The sequence below is a fragment of the Callithrix jacchus genome, chromosome 4 (genome assembly GCF_049354715.1).
Source record: "Callithrix jacchus isolate 240 chromosome 4, calJac240_pri, whole genome shotgun sequence".
Taxonomy (NCBI): Eukaryota; Metazoa; Chordata; class Mammalia; order Primates; family Cebidae; genus Callithrix; species Callithrix jacchus.
Genome location: NC_133505.1, coordinates 174,416,522 through 174,439,949, shown reverse-complemented (window position 1 = coordinate 174,439,949; position 23,428 = coordinate 174,416,522). Strand labels below are relative to the sequence as shown.

General features: G+C 48.6%; 1 pseudogene; it reads right to left on the bottom strand.

The window, feature by feature from the left end:
* Positions 1–14,675: 14,675 nt before the first annotated feature.
* On the bottom strand, positions 14,676–19,516 carry LOC100397615 (uncharacterized; annotated as a pseudogene).
* Between the last annotated feature and the right edge of the window lie 3,912 nt (positions 19,517–23,428).

The following is a 23,428-nucleotide window of genomic DNA, read 5'->3' as shown; positions in this document are numbered from 1 at the left end:
GGGGGATGGATGGGGTCAGCGTAGGAGAGCTTTAAGTACAGATAATTCCTTGAGTATTTCTAGAACTTTTCAAATCTCCTATTTCTTCTTGTGTCAGTATTGATAAGTTTCATTTTTCTAACTCCGTTCGATTCATCTAACATTTCAAATTTAAATATATGGTCTTTCGTAATTGGTTTCTTTCACTTAGTATAATGTTTTCAAGGTTCATCTATGTTGTAACACCATTTTGTTTTATTGCTCTTGTTGTTTTGTTTTGTTTATTTTTTTGAGATGGAGTTTCACTCTTGTTGCCCAGACTGGAGTGCAATGGTGCTATCTTGGCTCACTGCAACCTCCACCTCCCGGGTTCAAGCAATTCTCCTGCCTCAGCCTCCTGAGTAGCCAGGATTACAGGTGGGTGCCACCATGCCCGGCTAATTTTTGTATTTTTTAGTAGAGATGGGGTTTCACCATGTTGGCCAGGCTGGTCTTGAACTGACTGCAAGTGATCCTCCTGCTTTGGCCTCCCACAGTTTTGGGATTGCAAGTGTGAGCCACTGCACCTGGCCCGAATTTGTGATCAAAGTTTATCAATTCTTTTGTACAGGATAGGACAGTATTAGACTTTGTTCTCTCTACTCAATATGTTTAATAAGGTGCTAATATTTATAATAAATTTTCTAGATGTAAATGTTTTCATCTTCATTCATTTTGCTGAAAGAAAAGTATCCAGCTGCAGGATTATGTAAGTTGTACAATTAATATTTCTGAAAGATATCCTATTCAATAGAAAAGTTTTCTGAAATTATTAAACATAATTTCAAAAATAATATATTTTTGTGGGATAAACATCAAGTTGAACAGCTTTAGTTAAAAATGGAGCATAAAGTATCTTGGGTTTCTATACCAATTAATAATACAAAATTTCACAGCCAATCTTAGAAGCTTTAATTTGGAAATATTTATGGCTGTGTTTTTTTTAGCTATCAGGATTTTACTTCAGCCTTGAAGAAAATATGTGCAAAACATATATCCAGGGAAGGAGGAGAAGTAGGAATTATAGTCGATCATGAGGCATTATTGTGTTTTCACAGCTGTAAGCATATGTTAAAACTCAACAAATCATACCCTTTAAATACCTGCAGTTTATTTTACATTAACTATACCTCGATGAAGCTGGAGAACAAGATTTTACCCAACATCCAAATCAATCCTGTTCTATATACAGCCACGCAGACACCTGGGCAGAGTGGGTTCCCACTGGGGTTTTCACTTCTTGAGGTGGTTAGACTTAGGAAAAATGTGGCTACTTTTTTCTTTCTGATCCTTTTTTAGACATTTAATTTTGGCAATTTGGTTCCCCTCCCTTTTATAAAAAAATGGACACATATGGTATAAATATTTTAGCACTAAATAATCATTGAGAATAAAAATCATACATTTCAATTGTGTAAAATTGTTTTCTATGTCTAGAAATAAACTATAACCTTTGAAGTTTAAACACAATTTTAAAAAGCATTTTCTAGTAAATTTCTGCAGAAATGCACATGAAACAATGACATAAAATTTATTCAGAAACCCAATTTATTTCTTAATTAGATTACCATCTTATCAAAATGTATAAATACGATATTATTGGCTTTATAAGAAAAAAACCCACAGTGTGCCCAAAGGCAAGTGCCACACAGCATGGCACTGAAGGTGGCCTGGTTCGAACAGGTGATGAGTCAGGACAGAGGTAGCCCTGTTCTGCCCTGCATTCCGAGGTGGGGCAAGCACACCGAGGCTGTGCCTCCAAGGGCAATGGCTCTGCTTTCACTTTCCATATCTCAGTTCTGCATATGAAAAATGCAGACTGCAGGCCTGCTTAAAGTGCTGGCGGCCATAGGTTTGTTGTTGAAACTCTAAATACTCAAGGTGCCAGTGTGGTAAATTCAGGAGTTTATGGTCATAATGCCTTTTATTTATTTATTTATTTATTTTTGAGATGGGGTTTTACCATGTTGGCCAGGCTGGTCTCGAACTCCTAACCTCAAGTGATCCGCCCAAGCTGGAGTGAGGTGGTGTGATCTCAGCTCACTGCAACCTCTGCTTCCCAGATTCAAGTGATTCTTATGCCTCAGCCTCCGGAGTAACTGGGGTTACAGGAGGGTGACACCACACCCAGCTAATTTTTGTATTTTTGGTAGAGACAGGGTTTCACCATGTTGGCCAGGCTGGTTTCGAACTACTGACCTCAAGTGATCTGCTCACCTCAGCTTCCCAAAGTGGTGGGATGACGGGCGTCAGCCACTGTGCCTGGCCCATGATGCCTTTTCTATATTGATTAATCAGACTCTAATGTGGAGGACTACTATCTGGCTGTAAGATGCAGAGGGGAGAGTTCTGGAGTCAATCTCACCCAGATTTGAATTCTGATTCTTGAATTTAATAAACTTTGTGACTTGAGCAGGCTGGTTACCTCTTCAAGAGCTTCACTGATCAATCTGTGATAAGTGGAATAACGTTGCCGGCTGTTGGGAGCTAATTCTCCAGGCATCTCCTGCTTGCCACTCAACTTGTGTGCAAAGCCCTTTGTGACACTATCTTGGGAGATACAGCTAATGTTTCCCTCTGGGGCGAAGGTCAGGTTTGCTGGCAGCCCATCATAAAAAAACGGAATTTCCTAAGCTTGGACTTTGTCAGCTGTGACACACATTCACCAGACGTGCAGGATCCAACCGGAACATTCCACCTCACCCCCATGTAGTCACATGGAGAGCAAGGGGAGCTGAGGCACATGTACAGCTCCTACCACCTGCTGTGCGGGAGTAATCAAGCTACTTGTCCTGGGCTCAGGGGGCTCAGAGGGCTCAGGTGTGCTGCCGGCATGCGAGAAGCACTGCAGGCTCACCTGCTGGCTTGCAAGTAGGGTGAAACCCCAGAGCCTTCAGAGTCCTGGCACCCACCGTTCAGAGTTACTGAGAGAATAAGTGAGGCACTGCATCACCTGCCAAGCACCTTGGCAAACGGTAGTCCCTCAAAAACACTCTTTTTTTTTTTTTCCTTTTTAACACTAAGAATTTGGGGAAGGGGATGTAAATATTTGTCAACACATCACTAACATTTTTTCAGTTTCAGACGGCACTCGTAATTATAAACAAATACCAGTCTGATTATATCTACACAACAAACAACCAGATGAAAGGTTCACGCGTTTCCAGCATTTTTCTCTTAGCTCACGTCAGCTATTCAGATACTTCCAAACAATCAGCTAAAGCTTTCACTTTCAGGTGGGCGGCCTGCACGTCTGGCATCAGTGCGTGCTCACGTGTTACCATCCTCTGCCGTGGCGTGCGGTACAGCGAGTTGTTATAAGAAAAAAGACTAAAGAACGCTCCATGCTTGCTCAACGATTCTAACGGACTGTGTTTTCTTTTTGCAGTTGATGGGAAACAAGAGAGTAGACTCTGAATAGAGAACGACAAGAAAAATGAAAAACCAATTGCACTGAGAGAGAAAGCCCGGCTCTTCAGGCTGGCCGTGCTGGAGAACTCCGACATCGCACTGACGGGGCACAGCTGTGAGTAGCCAGTTCTGCGTGGAGATTCGGCAGCGCTGGACTAGTTTCTTCTGCGTCTAGTTCCTGTTGGAAGAAAGAGTGGAATCTCCTAAACTTTGCCTCCTCCTCCTCGCCTGCTGGGCATCTGCCAATATGAAATATCGATCACACACAGTGACTTTGTCACCATACAAGAGTTTACAGTTTAAAAACTCCTACCAGAGCTTCTTGCAAAAATTTCACAGGGAGATCAAAATAGCACTTCTTCTTTGTCAAAGCATTTTATTTTAACTTCTGTTGAAGGAAAGAATCCAAGCCACCACATTCTCCTCCATGTTTACTGTCTCTGAAAAAATGAAATGTTTTCGGAGTCTTCGATTTTCAAGCTCTGCTCCCAAAAGGTTCCCATCTAAACCGCTTGTCCCTAATCTTCCTACACTGATGATGCCTGTGTTTTATTGTTGGGGAATAGATAGTAAAAACCCCAAACATCAGTCTGTTCTGTGTGCTCCGGACGCCTGGTGGTCGGGTGCGTTGTCTTGGCCACTGTGCCTGAGCCGGACCTGGTGGCAGCAGGTGACTGAGTCTGTCCTGACTGCTGTGCGAGTGTGGCTCACCTCCGAAGACTTCAGGTTCCGGGGTGGTGAGCACTGGGGACAGCCAGTCCTGTGACTGCGGCTTCTTGAGTTTGACAGGGGCTGGTGACCTTGTTGTTTTCTGATCCTTGTGGCCATTTCCTCACCTGTGGAATGGAGATGTCAACAGGGCTCCTGGTGATGTCATGTGAGGCCTGGCTATGACTGGCACCGCGGCCACTTCTCCACCTGCCTCTTGCCTCACCGCCTGTCTCACCTCACACAAGGCTCTGCTGCAGCAGGTGACAGGATGCGGGTTGCAAAGGACGTTTCTAAGACACTCTCTCTCCTGCTCTGCTGCAGCAGGTGACGGGATGCGGGTTGCAAAGGACGTCTCTAAGACACTCTCTCTCCTGCTCTGCTGCAGCAGGTGACGGGATGCGGGCTGCAAAGGATGTCTCTAAGACACTCTCTCTCCTGCTCTCCTTTGAATACTTTTCTCTCTGGCCCCAAGCCGGGCTGTAGGTGGGCCACGGAGGATCAGCCCGTGACGCCCACAGGAGTGTGGTACAGGGCCCTCCTGCATGGGTCGGGCGAGGACACTTCAGGGCTGCCACGTGTGGGACTGAGAGGACAGGTGCCACAGGCGGGCCCTTCCTGGAGAAGCTGCCACCCTCGGCACAACCCCACAAAGCCCACATCCTCATGCGACCTGTGATGGAGACAGTGACCATGGCCAGCGAAGGGGCTGCATGGACACTGTGCACAGCAAGAGCCTGTGAGCAGAGTCAGGGGCTGAGCACAAGCCAGGCGTGCATCTACCGCCCCACAAAGCCCAACAAGAAGCGACTGGTTCTGTGTTCTAGAAGAAACAGAGGAAAGGTCAGGACAAAGCTTTGAAGATTCTTGCTGTCATCCTAAAGGAACACAGGTCAGCATCACAAGCTGTGCCCCTCGGGAACTGGGGACTTTGCGTTTGGGGTCCTGTTTCACCTTTTGGGCTCCTTCTCTTCCCCAGCACAGTGCTTACCCAAGAGGACCCCATAATGACACAGGTGGCAGTGGGTCCAGGAGGCTGCATTCCTGCCCCGAAGCCCTGGTGGGCCTAGGAGTCTGCATTCCTGCCCCGAAGCTCTGGTGAGTCCAGGAGCCTGCATTCCTGCCCCGAAGCCCTGGTGGGCCTAGGAGCCTGCATTCCTGCCCCGAAGCCCTGGTGGGCCTAGGAGCCTGCATTCCTGCCCCGAAGCCCTGGTGGGCCTAGGAGCCTGCATTCCTGCCCGAAGCCCTGGTGGGCCTAGGAGCCTGCATTCCTGCCCCGAAGCCCTGGTGGGCCTAGGAGCCTGCATTCCTGCCCGAAGCCCTGGTGGGCCTAGGAGCCTGCATTCCTGCCCCGAAGCCCTGGTGGGCCTAGGAGCCTGCATTCCTGCCCCGAAGCCCTGGTGGGCCTAGGAGCCTGCATTCCTGCCCCGAAGCCCTGGTGGGCCTAGGAGCCTGCATTCCTGCCCGAAGCCCTGGTGGGCCTAGGAGCCTGTATTCCTGCCCTGAAGCCCAGCCTCTCTCACTGGGCCGGCTCTTCCCCTAAGGCAGAGGTGGCCAGTGGGCAGCCCACAGGCTGTAGAAATGCTTTATCTGCCTGGTCTGTGTTGCTGGCCAAGTCTTTTATGATTATTTTTAATCACTTGCTTGCATCTAAAATCTGGGAAACCTGGCCACCCTGGGTCAGCATTTTCTCTTGGGAATAGCCTGTGGGGGCTGACCTGTCGAGGAGCATGTGCCCCCCCCGACCTGAGCACCCCAGTCACCCCAATGTGAGGGGATGTGGATTGCTGGGAGGCTGCAGACAGGCGTTCACTGGGAACTAGAGAAGGTGGTGACCATGGAGGAAGCGGGAGGGCAAAGTGCAGTTTCTCAGGCAACAGGGCGTGGGACTGGATGCCCCCCTCTGCTGGCTTTGCCAAGGCCGAGAGCCCGCCTGTCCTCTGATTCGGAAGGAGGATCACCTGGGGGCCAGGTGAAAGAGCATGGGGTCTCTCTTCCTGCTTACTCCCTGGCTTTCTGGGTCTGGCTGTGACTTTGTTCTTCTCTGGCCTGGGTGACCCTCAGGCAGGTGGCTCCTGGTCTCAGAACCACTGGACCCTCCCCTGCACCTCCAGGCCCACAAGCTGCAGGCCCCTCAGTCCCTGCCACTGCTCACTCTGAATGTTCCTGATGCCTCTTCCTCTTCCCGGTAAACAACTCTCACAGTTTTATTGAGGTTTAATTCATGTAGATGCAGTTCACTGGTTTACACCGTGCCATTCGTTGGTGTCTGGCACATTCACAGAGTTGTGCAACCATCACCATGATCCATTCTAGAACATTCTCCAGCATCACCCCTGAATGAACTCATATCCCTTAGTGGCCACCCCCCGTGTCCTCCAACCCCCTACCCCAGGCCATCACCAGTCCACCTTCTGTCTCTGGATTGCCCATCTGGACTTGTCCTATGAGGGAATCACAGCACTTCGCCTTCTCTTCTGTGTTCCCTCAGCTCCGCGCACATTCCTGTAAACAGTCCCTTCATAAAACTCTTTTCAGTTAAACCCTCAAAGTGGCCCACCTGGTCCTGCCAGGACCCTGGCTGGTTAACACCTGTGTGCTAATTGGATGTGAAGAATACGAGGGCAGAGAAGAGGAGGAGGCCAGACCTTATGGGGCCCCAGCTTGGGCCACTGGGTCATGGGTAATGTCGTCAACAGAGAAATGAGAAAGACAGAATTTTTGAAGGTGGGGAGACAGTGGGTGCTGTTGGGATATGGTAGGTTCAGTTTGCTTGCGGGGGTTTTAGGGAGCGTGTCTACCAGGCAGGTGGATACATGAAAGTACAGTTCAGGGACACAGGCAGAGCCATTAAGCTCTCACTGCCACCACCAAAGAGGCTGAGCCTGGGACAGAGAGACTCCACAGGTGCCGATTGCTTCTCTGTGCCCCTTGAACCATGTGAAGAGATCACTCAATGTGAAGATGTCAGCACCGCAGGGGAGCATCCCATCCACCCCCCTCATCCTCCATGTCTTCAGGAACATTTCCAGTGCCCTTCCCTTTCCCAGGTACTTCAGCCTTTTCAGGCCTGTCACCCCACTGCGTTCTTCATATCAGAGGGCGGGCTCTGGCCTGACCACCAGGAGAATCGTATTTGCAAAGAGAGAAGTAAAGATGACAAATTAGATGGACAAAACCATAACCTTCCAACAGATGTCTTAGTCCATTTTATGCTGATATGGCAGAATTCCACAGACTGGGTAATTCACAATGAACAGAAATTTATTTCTCACAGTGCTGGAGGCTGAGATGTCCCATATCAAGGTGCCAGCATCTGGCACGGGCCCTTGTGCTGTGACACCCTCTGGTGGGTAGTGGAGGGTGGAAATGCAGGGGAGGGGGATGGGGGCTGAACCCAATCCCTTACCGGGAGCCCGCTCCCCAGGTGTAATGATGACCATAATCCATTAATAAAGCAGAGCCCTCATGAGCTGACCACCTCTCAAAAGTCCCACCTCTTAGCATTGTGGCACTGGGGATTAAGCTGTCAGAACATGAGCTTCAGTGGACACATCCACACTACAGCACCAAGATAGGGCCCCCTGTGCATTAGTGATGCTTCCCAGTCGGTATGGAGTTAGAAGAAGATTGCAGATCAATCTTTGGGAAAATCCCAATACTTACGGAGCAGGCAGAAGAAGAGAAAGCCATAAAAGAGCATGGCAAAGAATCTGTCCACAAGAGATCTAGGAAGAAATCCAGAAAGGACCATTTTTGCAGAATTCAGAGAAAAGCAGTTTCAAGATGGGGTAGTGACTTGTACCAAACGTGGAGGAAAGGCCAAAGACCTTGAGATGGGAATTGTATGCACTGGATTTCCCAGCTGGGAAGCTGTGTGAATACCTTCAGCAAGGGCAGTTTCTCCACTGGAGTAGTGTTTGGTACATTTTATTTCTTTCCTGGTGGGGCTGGGGAGTGAAATTTCAGCTTTTTAAAGCGTGAATACAAAGTGAGGAAAGTGTAAATTGTTTACTGGGAAGCTCGTCGGTAGAGGAAGCAGACGGAAGGCAGCAGGACTGAAGACCAAAGCAGATGGAAACGTGTTGATGGTGCCGGGGAAGGTCGTAGGAGAGGGAAAGGGCAGGACAGGGACAAGGACAAGCGTTTGGGGGTCAGGAAAATGCTGAGCCTTGGAGGGTCTCTAACATCTGCAACAAGTCATTGCTCTTTTGATATTTTCTCTAACCTCTTTATCTTTATTATTTTCTCTGTTCTGAATGTTTTTTTTTTTTTATTTTTCTAATTACATAGCCAACCTATTTCTTATCCCAAGATTTGATGGAAAATACAGCAAGAAGTGTGAAGAATTCACAATATTCAACATCCTCAAAGAACAGAACTTACAGCCCAGAATTTCACATCCTGCCAAACTAAGCTTCACAATTGAAGGAAAAATAAAATGTTTTATGAACAAGCAAGTACTCAGAGATTTTATTACCACCAGGCCTGCTTTACAAGAACTTCTGAAAGAAACATTACACATAGAAAGGAACAACCAGTATTAGCCTTTCTAAAAATATACCAAAAAGTAAAGGGCATCAATATAAAGAAGAATTTACATCAACGAATGGATAAAATAGCCAGTTAACATCAAATGGCAGTAACCCTAAATTTAAGTCAACTAAATCCCCCAATCAAAAGATACAGCCAAAACCCAACTGTATGCTACATCCAGACCCATTTCACATTCAAAGATACATAAAGACTTAAAACAAAAAGATGGAGAAAGATTTACCAACCAAATGGAGAGCAAAAATAAATAAATAAACAGAAAGCAGGAGTTGCAATTCTCGCATATGATAAAATAGATTTCAAAGCAACAAAGATCTAGTGGTAAAAGGATCAATGCAACAACAAGAGCTGACGATCCTAACACCCAGATACATAAGACCCATAAAGAGATTTAGACTCAACGAGACAGAAAATTAATAAGGATATCCAGGACTTGAACTCAGATCCGGAACAAGTAAACTCAATAAATATTTATAGAGCTCTCCACTTTAAATACACAAAATATACATTCTCCACCTTAAATACACAAAATATTGATCGGCCATCATTAATACCCATTTTTAGAATAAAGCAATATTCTTGTTCTCTCTCCCTCTTTTTCTTCCTCTTTCTTCCTCTCCTTCTCTTTTTTTTCTTTAAATAAATACATACATAAAAAAAAAGAAGTGTGACGAAGAAGAGGAAGGAGGAGGAGAAGAAGAAAAACTATAAGAAGAAATATGAACGTTCAAGCAATTAAAACCTGGGAACATTTAATACAGGTTCAAAAATACTTCCATAATCCAAAGCACCCAGTGATATAATTGCACCAAAATTTACTCTCTTAACACTCACACTGAATCACACACGCACATCACATTGCTGTTTGTTGAAGAATACAAGGTTTCATGTATTACAGGCCATCTACAATGGTTTAAAAGTTTTAAACGAGTCAATTTCCCTTACTCTTTAGAAAGAGAAATTACAGGAAGCAGTTTCGTCTCCAATAATGACAACCAATAAAGTGTGAGGGTATGGTTGGGATTCTGAAATATTTGCTGGGGGTGTGGCATTGGACACTTGTAGGTTGCAACTGGCTGTGCGTGTGGCTGGAGCTGGTGGCATCAGAGCCGGCGTGTTCTGTGTGGCTACAGCCTCGGGGCCCAGGAGTTTCTGTCCAGCTTCACAGCTGGAACCCTGTGATTTCCAAAGCTATCCCATGCTCTTGTTTTAAGTTTTTCTTTTTTTTAGGAAATGAATTAGAATGGCCTATAGTTTTCACCCGTGAACCCAGGTGAATGAATTCTGGCAACCCAGGTTGATAAAGCTCTTGTCAACTTAAATAACTTTAAACTTTGTTTGGTTTATTGCTAAATAATTTTTTTTTTTTTTTGAGATGGAGTTTCGCTCTTGTTACCCAGGCTGGAGTGCAATGGCACCATCTCGGCTCACCGCAAACTCCGCCTCCTGGGTTCAGGCAATTCTCCTGACTCAGCCTCCCGAGTAGCTGGGATTACAGGCATGTGCCACCATGCCTAGCTAATTTTTTGTATTTTTAGTAGAGACGGGGGTTTCACCATGGTGACCAGGATGGTCCCGATATCTTGACCTCGCGATCCACCTGCCTCGGCCTCCCAAAGTGCTGGGATTACAGGCTTGAGCCACCGCGCCCGGCCCTATTGCTAAATAATTTAACTGTTCATAGGGCAAATGGACCCAATATTAACAGAGTTTTTTTAGTTTTTGTTTTTGTTTTTTGAGACAGTCTCTGTCTGTCACCCAGGCTGGAGTGCAGTGGTGAGATATTGGCTCACTGCAACCTCTGCCTCCGGGTTCAAGTGATTCCCTGCCTTAGCCTCCTGAGTAGCTGGGATTACAGGCATGCACCATCACACCCAGGTAATTTTTGTATTTTTAGTGGAGACGGGGGTTTCATGCTGTTGGCCAGGCTGGTCTCGAACTCCTGACCTCAAGTGATTCACCCATCTTGGCCTCCCAAAGTGCTGGGATTATGGGCATAAGCCACGGCTCCCAGTTGATCTTAACAGTTTTGCCTTTTAATTTTACTCTGTAGACTAGTAGTTGCAAGGAAAGATAATTACAGCTCAGAGCCCAGCCCTGACAGTAGGCGTGAGGCACTCGCGGTGCGGAGGGTGAGGTGAGACGTCCTGTCTCCTCTAAGGCGTCTTTTGCCGCACACTTCATGCTTTCCTCTCTTCGATTTTTCTCCTATTGTTTCTGCTAGGTGTGCTTCCTGGTCTCACGTCTAAACTGTAAAGGATGGTGACCACACCTGCCTCCCTCCTTCCTCACGGCCTCTCACGTGGTGCCGAGTGCACTGTGGGCAGCTGATACTCAGAGCCACGGGTGGTTGATCTGGTAGAACATGGGCCTGGAAAAACAGGAAGGCTGGCCTGTTTGAGCTGCTCTATACTCTTTCCATGACACCAGCACACTGCTTATTTCCTCAATTTCGCTAGTCACTGAACAACAGAGGATTCCCAAATGAAGCAGAGGAAGGGGCCCAGTGAGGTCAGTCTGGGGACGACTCAGTGGCAACCGTGTAGCCAGAGTCGGGCCATGCCAGGCTCTGAGGGCGCACTGGGTCATCCTGCACTGGCTGTAGGCTCCTGGCTGGCTCATTGCCGTGGAAACTGTAAAAGCTCTCATCTGTCTGCTGCATTGGGCTGTCGAGAGGGAGCCAGATGGTGTCAGGGAGTGTTGACCCACGGGGGAGAGACGCCAGGCGGCGGTGCACTGCCCCCTCCCCGGGCTGATCTCCCTTCGCTGTGTGCCTGGAGCAGTGCCTGCTCCTGCGGATGGTGAAGATGGCCTCGCGCCAGTCCCAGGAGGACGTTCTGGGAGAGTGAAGGTCATCATTAGAATCTGAATCACCAGGAAATGGAGCAGAACTTGATGTGGCACATTCCAAAGATGAAAAAAAAAGGCCTCGTTATTAATTTGAGTCGTTCTCATAAACAAATTCACACGCTGACCCTTTGGGCAAAGGAAGGACGAAGACTAAGTAAGTGTAGCCTAGCAGGATACAAGCTCAGAGCTTGACACCCCACAGAAGGCCATTTTCGGGACAGCCTAGCAGGATACACGCTCAGAGCTTGACACCCCACAGAAGGCCACTTTCGGGACAGCCTAGCAGGATACACGCTCAGAGCTTGACACCCCACAGAAGGCCACTTTCGGGACAGCCTAGCAGGATACAAGCTCAGAGCTTGACACCCCACAGAAGGCCACTTTCGGGACAGCCTAGCAGGATACAAGCTCAGAGCTTGACACCCCACAGAAGGCCATTTTCGGGACAGCCTAGCAGGATACACGCTCAGAGCTTGACACCCCACAGAAGGCCATTTTCGGGACAGCCTAGCAGGATACACGCTCAGAGCTTGACACCCCACAGAAGGCCACTTTCGGGACAGCCTAGCAGGATACACGCTCAGAGCTTGACACCCCACAGAAGGCCACTTTCGGGACAGCCTAGCAGGATACAAGCTCAGAGCTTGACACCCCACAGAAGGCCACTTTCGGGACAGCCTAGCAGGATACAAGCTCAGAGCTTGACACCCCACAGAAGGCCACTTTCGGGACAGCCTAGCAGGATACACGCTCAGAGCTTGACACCCCACAGAAGGCCACTTTCGGGACAGCCTAGCAGGATACACGCTCAGAGCTTGACACCCCACAGAAGGCCACTTTCGGGACAGCCTAGCAGGATACACGCTCAGAGCTTGACACCCCACAGAAGGCCACTTTCGGGACAGCCTAGCAGGATACACGCTCAGAGCTTGACACCCCACAGAAGGCCACTTTCGGGAGAGCCTAGCAGGATACACGCTCAGAGCTTGACACCCCACAGAAAGCCACTTTCGGGAGAGCCTAGCAGGATACACGCTCAGAGCTTGACACCCCACAGAAAGCCACTTTTGGGCCCCTGATGATCAGTTCTGGGTTCTGCTTCACTCTGATGATAAACATGAAATTTTAAAGATCAGCCTTGAACATTTTACCTAATCTCAGAAATCGCTCCCTCTTTCTTCATTAATATGATTATTTTGTTTCTCAGTCAATGCCACCTTCTTCTGTAACTTTGACCGAGGGAGGGAAAAGCCCCAGTATTTAGCGCTCTGAATTTTCCAAAGCGTCTTCGTGCTTCTCTTGTCTCGAATTTCACCGGGAGGGACTTTTGCTATTTCCATGTTATAAATGGGTCACTCAGGCACCAGGAACTTGAAGAACTAGCCCGTGCCTGCGAGGCTCCCACCTGGAGTTGGGAACCGGACCCAGATCACGGAGGTCCAAAACCGAGGCCGTGTGGCAGAGACTGCGGACACAACAGTGGGGACCCGCGTCCTTCCACGCGGCCTCTGCTTTATCAGGCTGAAAATACTTTCCGGTCTCTCCTCTAGGAACCTCTTCGCATCTTTTTACCATGTTTAATATCACAGAGCTGTAAGACTTGGAAGACCTCAGGGGCCGTGATAGCCAACCCCAGTCTCCTATTCGGCGCCGAATTAGTGAGAACCATTTCTATAAATCCACTAAAAACCCGCCAACCCTTTAGTACCTTCCTAAAAGCAGAGTTTCTCTTGAACGTGGTGCTCAATGGCCAATGTGGCCGAAGCCACCAGATATTTTGACACGGGAAAAAAGCACATCGTCTAATAGAAATACAGTGAGACTCACATATGTGATTTAAAACTTTATTGAGCCACATTAAAAGAGTAAAAAGACACACTCTCTTTGCCTGCGACGCAGCACAGGGACCCCTCTACAGAACACATTTTAATGTTTTCCTTTAATTCTCAGGAAACATGCAGTGACTTGGTAAGTACTTGCTTCGTGGAGACTTGTCTTTCTGGATTCACACCCCGGGGACACCAGCTGCTAGACGTTTGGCCACGTTGCTGACCTACACTCAGACACTCTGGCTCGTCTGGACACTCAGGGCCTTTACTCCGGCTTCCCAGAGCCCTCAGAAATCCGCACTTGGCTGCACTGGCAGGTGTCTCGGGGCTCACTCTGAAGCTCCGCAGCTCACCAGGTCAGTGTGGTTTCCCTGGCGGCAGCATCCGAGGCCTTGGGAGGGCCGTGGGAACGACACTGAGGAAAGAAGTGATGCTCCGTGCTGAGCACTGCATTGGGAAGCGCACCTAAGCGGCCACCAGTGGACGACGACCACAGGTGAACAGGAATGTTCTAGAAGAGAGTGCTCATATGAAGGCTGAGGCCTGAGCCAGAACCTGAACCTGGAAGCCGCCCTGACAGGCCGCAGCTCCTCACCTTGAGGCAACTGCTGCCGCCATGTTGTAGGGTGGGGAAGATGCTGCTGGTGGGCACGTGCACTGCGGCCCAGACCCTCAGTCCCATCCACACTTCTCATGCCCCTTCACTTTCCCCTCCCTCCCTCCTCTCACCTGCATGGGAACAGCGATTGCGACACTTGGTTTTCTTAACTCAAGAGATGCACGTGATTTATTTTTTAAAAATCACTCAAAAGAACGTTTTCTTAAATTGAAACTAATGATCAAACAGAGCTAGGCCAGAGACGACGGAACTGCCCTTGCTGCTCTCTGTGGCAGCTCCGCCTCCCTCCCTGCCACACCCACCTGCCTGCTCAGTGTGCTGTGGGGCCGGCAGCAGGGAGGGCAGCGTGGAAAAGGCAGCGGCCAGGAGGAATAGGTGGGAAACGGCGGAAAGGGAGGGTGGCCTCCCCGCTCTCTCTGTGGTGCCCTCCCTCCCACCTCACTTACAAAAATCACCGCCAACATTTGAGAACCGTGCACTGACTGAAAGCAAAGCCCAGCTGGCCTTCGAGTAGTCCCCTGGAAGCTGCCACCTGTCACCGCCCTTGAGCCTGTCCGTGCAGTGGGGCCGAGGCAGCTGGAGTGAGCCTGTGTGACGGTGAGGCCGGACGGAGCCCACCGGCAATGGGGCGGAGGGGCCTGCAGCTCTCCCACCTGCTGCCCAGATGCTCCCTGCCCTGTTTAGAATCAGTGGGAGCAGAAAGAAACGGCGGAGCAGAGGCCCTCAGTGCCTGGATACCCGGAAATGCAATGCATCCTCTCCTTGTGCTGCAGGAGGTGAGCGCCAGCCAGGGGAGGCAACTGCCCCCTTTGCCTGGCAGTGTCCAGACCCAGTGTCCAGACAGGACGTGACTGGATCTGAGAACAAGCCGGCACCGGCCAGACTGGAAGTAGCTCGGTCCTGCCTGGCAGACACATCCACGGCCAGCTGGCCAGGAGTGCAGGACAATTGCACAGGTTCCGCCTGCTCCACCACATTGGGCCCATTTGCAAGGGGCCTGGGCTCTGCCTGCCTGGCCAGCTCTGCAGTGTGGAGGTGTGCCCGCGGCCAGTGACAGGCTGGGCTTCGGGGGCTGCCGCCTTTGCTCTGGGAAGAGCACAGGCGCTGCCTCTCCTCCCTCGGAGGAAGGGAGACGCGAGCCACCTGCCTCGTGCGGCTCCTGCAGGGTGGATCTCTGACCACCCGGACAGCTGAGGGGCGTCCCAGGGCTCGCTCCGAATCCCTGACTTCCCTTTGTTCTCGTTTCTTCTTCTGACTTCAAATAGGCCACGGTTCCCGACGCCCTCAGGAAAGGATTTTACATCGATCATTCGCAGTTTCTTGAGCTGAATTCTGCACAGGTCTGCATGGACAAGGGCGGGCAGGCCTGGTGGTTTGGAGGAGCAGAGTGGGGTGGCAAAGGGGTGCAGGAAGCTTATTTGAGGGGGACCAGGGAAGCAGGAACAGGAAAGCCAGCTAAGCTGCAACCTCAGTTCCCGGTAAAGACAGCAGGGCCCGAGGCTGCCACACCCCGACGTCTCCAGAGTTCATGTTGGCCCAAAGGAGAAAGGGCGGGTGGAGATCCACCTGCCCCATCCCTACTGGCTGAGGGTTGTGGAGCCATCAGCTCCCCTGGTTTGAGGGTCTGTTGCGACCTGGGTGCGAGCTTCCTCGGCCTGGGAGGAGAGGACACTGCCTCCGGCTGCTTGTCTCATTAGCTGTCAATTCACAGGGAGCAGTCTCCAGTACAACAATTCCAGAAAAAAACAGAGCCACCACCAGGCCTGAGCGTTTCATTGCTGAGCTGGGGAAGGTACCGGAAGGTTTCAGCAGCAACTATCCAGATAACTGTCGATTTAATGCATGGACCGAGAATGGCCGCCCGGGGGGCTTTGTCCCATTGTTTTCCTTCTTTCCTCTCTTTCCTTTCCTTCCTCTCTTCCCCTCATAAACCCACGTGTGCCTAAACATTTGCACACCCCAGCCGCACCACCAACAGCTTCTGCATGGGGTGAGAGCTCTGCGTTGTCGAAATGATAAAGATAAATGAAAAAGCCGGGGTCACCTCTGTCTCTCATCTGTCACTATCTCTCTACCAATCAATTATCTATCCCTTTTACTGTATGGTCTATTTACCTACGGCATCTACTGTCTATCTATAACTAAGTTCATTCTCATCATTCCGACCGTCTCTCTATCTCTGTTAATCTATGATCTGTTTGTCTATCACCATCCATCATCTCACTGGCGTTAGCTCTGGGGCCCCTCAAGCCCGTGTATGGTGAGGAGCACTTGCCCAGCTGTTTGATGCTGTGATTCTAGTGAGTCTGTATAGGGCAGTAAATATTGGATGAGCACATGAATAAACACTATTTATTTGCTGAGTGTTGTAGGCATTACAATATATGACGGGGAGCCTGTCCTGAAACACCTTGTCCATGTGAAACTGGGCTGTCCCACCCTCCCCTGGGCAGGGCTGTCATGAGACCACTCTGCACAGGCTGCCTTCCAGCACGGCAGGAGCCAGGGTCCATCCCACGCCTGTGCACGTCCTCCAGGTTGCGTGGGAGGCCGCTGCGCCTGCAGGAGGGCTCTGAGGAGGTGGTGTGCTCGGACATTTGCAGAGGCTGCAGTGACAGAGGGCTCAGCACAGTCATCTTCCACTGTGCGCAGGAAGAAATGTGCCGAGTGCTGAGCTAAAGAGGAATACAGAGGGGTTTCCCCACCTCTGGGTGCCTGCGTCACTATCATCGATTCTTAACAGATGTTTACGAGCAGCGACTGTAATTCAGACGTCGTGCGTGTGATGGTGGCAAAACTACAGAGGAAGAAAGCCCGTCACCTTTGGTGAGGGGGATGAAACTAAAATGAAAAGAAAATACAAATTTACATATTTCACTATGTGCAATGAGAAACATACAGTGTGCAGAGACAGAGAATGGCAGGGAATGGCTACTCTGTATTATCAAGCTAGGATTGCAGAAGAATGTGCCAACTTGGGGCTTGTGAGAATTAAAGACAGTTTTGAAAGCACTGAAGTGAGTGAATTAATGTGGGCATAGGGGACCGGACAGCTAGAGGGGCCTCAGAATCGCACTCTGCTATGTGAGCAGGAGAAATCTGGAAGCCTGATCATGACCCCCAGGGTCTGCTTGGATCTTCTGGAATTTGAACAGAACCCTCAACAATGCTTTTCCTTTGAAATTCTAAGACGCTGAATGTGAGGAGGACTTTGAGTAGGTTCTTATCAAACATTATTTCAGGTACCATCATATAAGAAAGGAAGCTGTGGCCTCCATTGAGGCAAGGAAGCATCAGCATTTCCGAGGTTATTCACACCCTTGCAACCATTAAAACCTGCTCCATTGACAGAGGGTAGAATCACTGCAAGGCTGGGCTCACAGACGCTGGTGTTACCGGGCATAGATGATCAACACCCATGCCCAGAGGCCCCGGAGAACTATGACTGAGGACGAATTAAAGGCAATTACACCAACAGGGCAACATGCCTGACATATTTCCAGAAATAGAAACAAAAGGGACTGCATAGCTAGGCCAGACCGCAAAACCATCCTGTAGAAGCAGATCAGCCTGAAGCCACTGTGGAAAAAGAATTTGTACAGCACACTTAAAAGAAGATATTCTGAAGGACTGTATTTCAGTGGCAAACTTCATAAGCTAGGGAGATTTAAAAAAATGAGAATCCTTCCATTGTCTTTCTCTCAGCACAATGCTTTAAAATTGTCCAGCTGGTTAGAAAAATGTCAGCATTCTCCTCACGTGCAGCATTTATCCACATGGCCGCTGACACGTTTCAGCATCTATTTGACGTCGGATCAATCTCGTCTTCTCCTGCATCAGCAGCCCAATGGCTGTGGACCAGAGGCTGCTGCACCTGGCTTTTGCCATGCAGACTGACCATTCCTAATTCAAAAGCATGGAATCCAAAATGCCCCAAAATCTAAAACGTTTAGAGAACTAACCTGATACCACAAGTGAGAAATTTCACACCTGACCTCATGTATTAGCTTGTTTTCATGCTGCTAATAAAAATATGCCCAAAACTGGGAAGAAAGAAGTGTTGAATTCGACTTGCAGCTCCACACAACTGAGGCGGCCTCAGAATCACCACAGAAGGTGAAAGGCACTCCTTCCATGGTGGCAGCAAGAGGAAAACAAGGAAGAAGCAAAAGCAGAACCCCCCAATAAACCCATCACATTTCATGAGACTTATTCACTATCATGAGAACAGCATGGAAAAGACCAACCCCATGATTCAATTACTTCCCCCTGGGTCCCTCCCACCATGCATGGGAATTCTGGGAGATGCAATTCAAGTTGAGATTTGGGTGGGGACACAGGCAAACCATAATCACCTCATGTGACAGGTTGCAGTCACAATGTAATCAAAATTTTGTTACATTTATAAACTATTAAAAATATTGTGGAAAATTACCACAGGCTATGTGTATATGAATGTCTCATTATGTATATGCAAATATTCCAAAATCCGAAAAAATGAAACATTCAAAACACTTCTGGTGTCAGGCATTTCGAATAAGGGAGACTCCACCTGTACCAGCTCCGTGTCCCAAGGCTTTTGCCAAATTTCTACAGCCTGGTGCTAAGATCCCATTTGGGTGCTAACACCGCTTGTGTTGCTGATTCTCAAAGGGTGAAAGGAAGAGTACCCATTGATGGTGTCCCACAGCCGTGCCCAGCAGCCTGTCAGCCACAGGGAGGCTGACAGTGAGAGCGGGTAGGTCCAGGCACAGCTGCCCCTTCACTACCAAGCGTGCACTCATCCCAAGAGCTGACACCCAGCACTGCCAGGAACTAATCAGGAGGGAAGAAGAGGGCCACGGCTCTGTCCTCAGGGGACTTGAGGATGAATAACACATACACCTAAGATGTAAGACAAAATATATTTGTATAAAGTGCAGAAACAGGCACATCTTTGCCTCCAGAAGTCAGCACGCCAGAGCGTGGTCCTGGGAATGGCCTGAGGAGGCTTCAGGGCTGCTGTGTGTTCAGATTCTTCATCCTGCTCTGATGATGAGGGTGGGTGCAGCTGGGAAAACTCATCAAGCTGATGATTTAAGTGCTCTTTCTGTATATATGTTCTATTTCCACAAAAAGGGAAAAGTGAAAACATTAATGAGAAAGAAGGCTTGAGTTATAAAATCAGAACTTTCTTCTGCCAGTCTGCCCTTCTGCAGCCCCCTTCTCCATCTGGGGCCTCTGCCAGAGTGGGAAGCGCAGGAAGGCGTTGGACTCGACGTGCCTTGCCGCTCTCAGAATCTCCGCGTTTCACAGCACGGTCAGATGCTGATGAAAATTCATGACATAATTTTATATTGCTAAAACGATGACCCAGGCACTCGACTCCTGCTTAATCCACGCTTATTCTGGCAGACTCGTTTACTAAGGCACTAGATGACACGGGTGCTGCTGGCCGCTCCCTGCACACGCTGCCCAGGCTGAGCCTGCGACCCCGGCTGTCCCCAGACTCCACTTGCTGGTGGCTGTGCTGTGGCTGTCCTACCATCTGCTTGGGGCCCTGGTGCTCAGGGCCAGGCCGTTTCAACCTCTGTATCACCGTGACGTATTTTCCTTCAGCCTTTTGCAAACAAACGTTCCAAGAAGGAACTAAGATCACGCAGTGTTCCCAGCACTGGTTAATGTTAGACTAACACCTTGGTACGTGACTGAGCTGTGTCGTGGAGATAACTGCCCTCCCTAAGATCCCTGAGGACGGAGCCATGTCCTTTCTGTTCAGTTCCTGGCCTGTGCTGGGTGACAGCTCAGGGGATGAGTGCCACGCAGGCTATGCTTGACGGGCTGATGAAGGGGCGGCTGTGCCGGGACCCACCTGTCCTCCCCTCCCTCCCCCGGTGCCATGCAGATGTTGTCGACAGGCTGATGGGCACGGCTGTGGGACCTCATCATCCCACCGCCCGCATGACTCTGCTCTCCCAGCTTGGCTGCTCACTTCAGAAGTCCCTTATGGAAGGAGTTTGCAGACAGAGCAAGCGACATATAGTGTGCCAGGTAAGTGCGCACTGACAATGGGCGTGGACTGTTTTTGGCATTATCTAATACACGGTAGTGGGGTAGAGCCATGTGTAGTGTCATCTAAATGTAGTATAAGAAATGATTCATGGTTGACGACATTCAGGTGGATGCAGGAGCCGTGCATTTGACCACTGTGTGCTAGGGCACTGCCTGGCACACTCTGCTGGTCAATGTGTACATGTCTTAAGGGAAGGGCAGCTTCTCATTGCTTGACTCCTTAAAATTCTTCTAAGGGAGAAGGGACCAAAAAAACCTCTTCACTCCCTCAAATGAAATGTCTCACCCATTGCAAAGGAGATAACTTGGTGGGTGGGTGCAATGGATGGAAACCCTTGAAAAATGCCAAGACAGCAAGCTTTCTGGCAGGAATTCTTACAAGGACAGCAATCCCATTGGCGCAGGGACCCACCCTAATGACCCCATCCAACCTTAATTACCTCCTTATAGGCCCTTGCTCCAAAATAGTCATGGTGAGGGGTAGGGCTTCGCTGGGAATTTGCAGGATGGGAGTGCACAATTCAGTCATAGCAACTTTCGCATAGAAACTTGTCAAATACTTCTGAAAATTTTCGAAAGCTCTCTCACAAGTCCTATACTACATACTCCCTGACTTCAGAGGCTTGCTGTCTAGATGGAAAAACAAAAGTAAACATCAGGGAGAAAAGAAAGAAGGAAGGAAGGAAGGAAGGAAGGAAGGAAGGAAGGAAGGAAGGAAGGAAGGAAGGAACAGACAGACAAAGGAGCTGCCCTGAAAGTCTTCAGCATCCAAACTCAGAACTATGTTTTATTGTGAGGACATTTGAAAGTTTGGACTTATCAGTCTGGAACATAAGTGTATAAATCATGTTATCTAATTCATTTTATTCTTATTCACTTATATCTTCATCCTATTTATTGAATTTTTAAAAAGTAATGTTGCATTTCTCTTAATGTATTTGGTAATTCAGATTTTAACGAATTAGCCGAGGCTTACTTGTTTAATTCTAAATTAATGGGGTTTGATTATAATTTGCTTTAATTATGCATCAAAGTAGATAATGAGGGAAACAAAGAGACCTCTAAATCACGCGTTTTTACAATCATGGCAATTGTCTCCTCGAGCCGTCTTATGTGGCGGAGACTGAGTATACAAAGGGTTAAGTGATATGGTGAAAATCCATTCATTTGTGCATAAATATTTATTAAGTGCCTCGCGGGTGCCCAGCATTATGCTGTATGCTAATAAAACTAAGCCTGGCTCAAAAAGCCAGGCCTCGGATTCTAGAATAAATCCAAGGTTCTTTCTCCCGTTTGTCTCCTAAGGCTCTTACACATTAGAGCAGGCTCTGAAGCAGTTACCACCACATTCTGAAAGAGAGTCCGAAACGCACTGCCTCCGCCTTACCCTGGGATGCACGTTGACGGTCTCTGTCTTTGCGCGTGGCTGTGAGAAGGCTCTCTGGGTCACACTGAGGACAATTGGCCTGGCTTCAGCCAGGGCACTCCAGCACACTGGGTCCTCAAATGGTCAGACTTGAATGTGTGGCATCCCACCGCCCCCGCAGGAGATCCTCAGCAGCCTATGGAGACTGATTCTGGATAGCAAAAGAATCTTCAGCCACAAAGACATCAGAACAGCGGCCTCCAGGCTGGGGTTACACCCCCCACCAGTACGGAACCCAGGCTTTCTTCAAATGTGTAAATTACAAGAAATCAAATAATGAAAAGATTAAAATTCTAAATAAACTGGCTTTAAGGAGCTCTCTCCCTGCTCTTGCATGTGGTAGTGGTGGGAGGGTGGCATCGACTGGGCGACCTCAGCCTGACACCTGCCTTTCAGCCTGTATCCTCCTCAGCAGGTGACTGGAAGATGAATTGACGGGGACTGGGACAAAGGTCCTCACAGGTGTCTTCTCAGTTTATATTCATCTCCTCATTCCAAGAGTGCTATTTTAGGGCGTTTAAAAGTGAAATGGTTCTAATAAGATAAAATTACATTTCAATGTAGAGAGAAACAAATTTAATATAATTTTGTGAAATGGCACCTTTATTAAATGTTGAACAAACACCCGTTCATGGCCACAGTGCAGTGAGTACTTGGGTAGGGAGTGCCAGGTAAATGGAGACAGATTCTGCATTCAAAGATGCCCCAGTCTAGAGAAGGAAGTGGATCATCTATGCAAATTGTAACCACGGGTGGAAAACAGCACATGTTTGCAGAGAAATAGAAGTAAAGCATCCTAATAGTTCATAGGAAAAGTCAGACAAATACCAAATTACCAACAAATTTTGTGTTGTTTTTGTTTTCTTTTGCAGACACACGTTTATTTTAACACTGGGAAGTTCCTACTAAAACCCAACAGGGAAGAGGGAGCGGACATGTGTGGAGGAGGCCTGCCCTCGAAGCTGGCCTTGGTGCTGGGACGATGGTGACAGGGCGGTGAGGAAGGGCGCAGGCCTCAGGCACATGGCACAGAAGAGGAGATTCATGGGACAGCAGGCACTGCTTCGCCATAGCAGAAATGCTACTGATGACAAAACACACTTCTATCCAAGTTCGAGCGACCCGCTGTGGCCACAGAGCTTGATCCAGAAGCGCACAGATAAGTACTTCGAATTCCGGCTGACGGTGACTAGAGCAATGCCAAGAATGTGCTCCTTTGTGCATTAAACATACGTGATGAGAGCCGAGCACATGTAAAATCTCAGTGACTTTGGGGTTTGTAAGTTCTGTAGCTCATAGTGTCAGTGGTAGGCACCCCAATCACACGTTGCCTTGGCACCAGCTGTGGATTGTGCTTTGTGAGAGATCGGTGACCTTGCGCTCTGAGATTGTGGGCTCAATGCAGAGGCAAAACAGGCTATGCAGTATCGATGTGGACCCAAGAGAGAGCAGCAAGTAGAAAGAGGGAAAAAAGGAGCACAAAGGAGTTACCATGGGCGGGAGTTAGCATGAGTCCCTACAACGCGATTCGCCCTCCAACCACATCCGAAATGATGACTTGGATCCCAGGAGCAAGGGAACGCATGCTGTTTTTAACTGACTTTAACTCGATTGATTACAACCTATTAGGAGTTCCTCATACACACGGCTCGTGAATGTCGTTAGCAAGTGTGTTTGACTTCCGCCACTCTAGGACGTGAGCTCTGCCCACGTTTTCAAGGTATAATGTGATCTATAATACAATACCCTGCTTTTAGCCTCATGAATTAGAAGTAGGGAAAGGGGAATGTATGAATTCGTTAACTGCCTTTTCCTGTTCAAAAAAAAAGCTTTTTCAGCAAAACATCGTCCTTAAGTTAAAAAAAGTCAGTGTTTATTATCTGACAGATACGTTTAAATTAGTCAAGAATACATTACAGCTTCATAAACTTCGAATGAACATTACGTGAACGTTGAATTTCA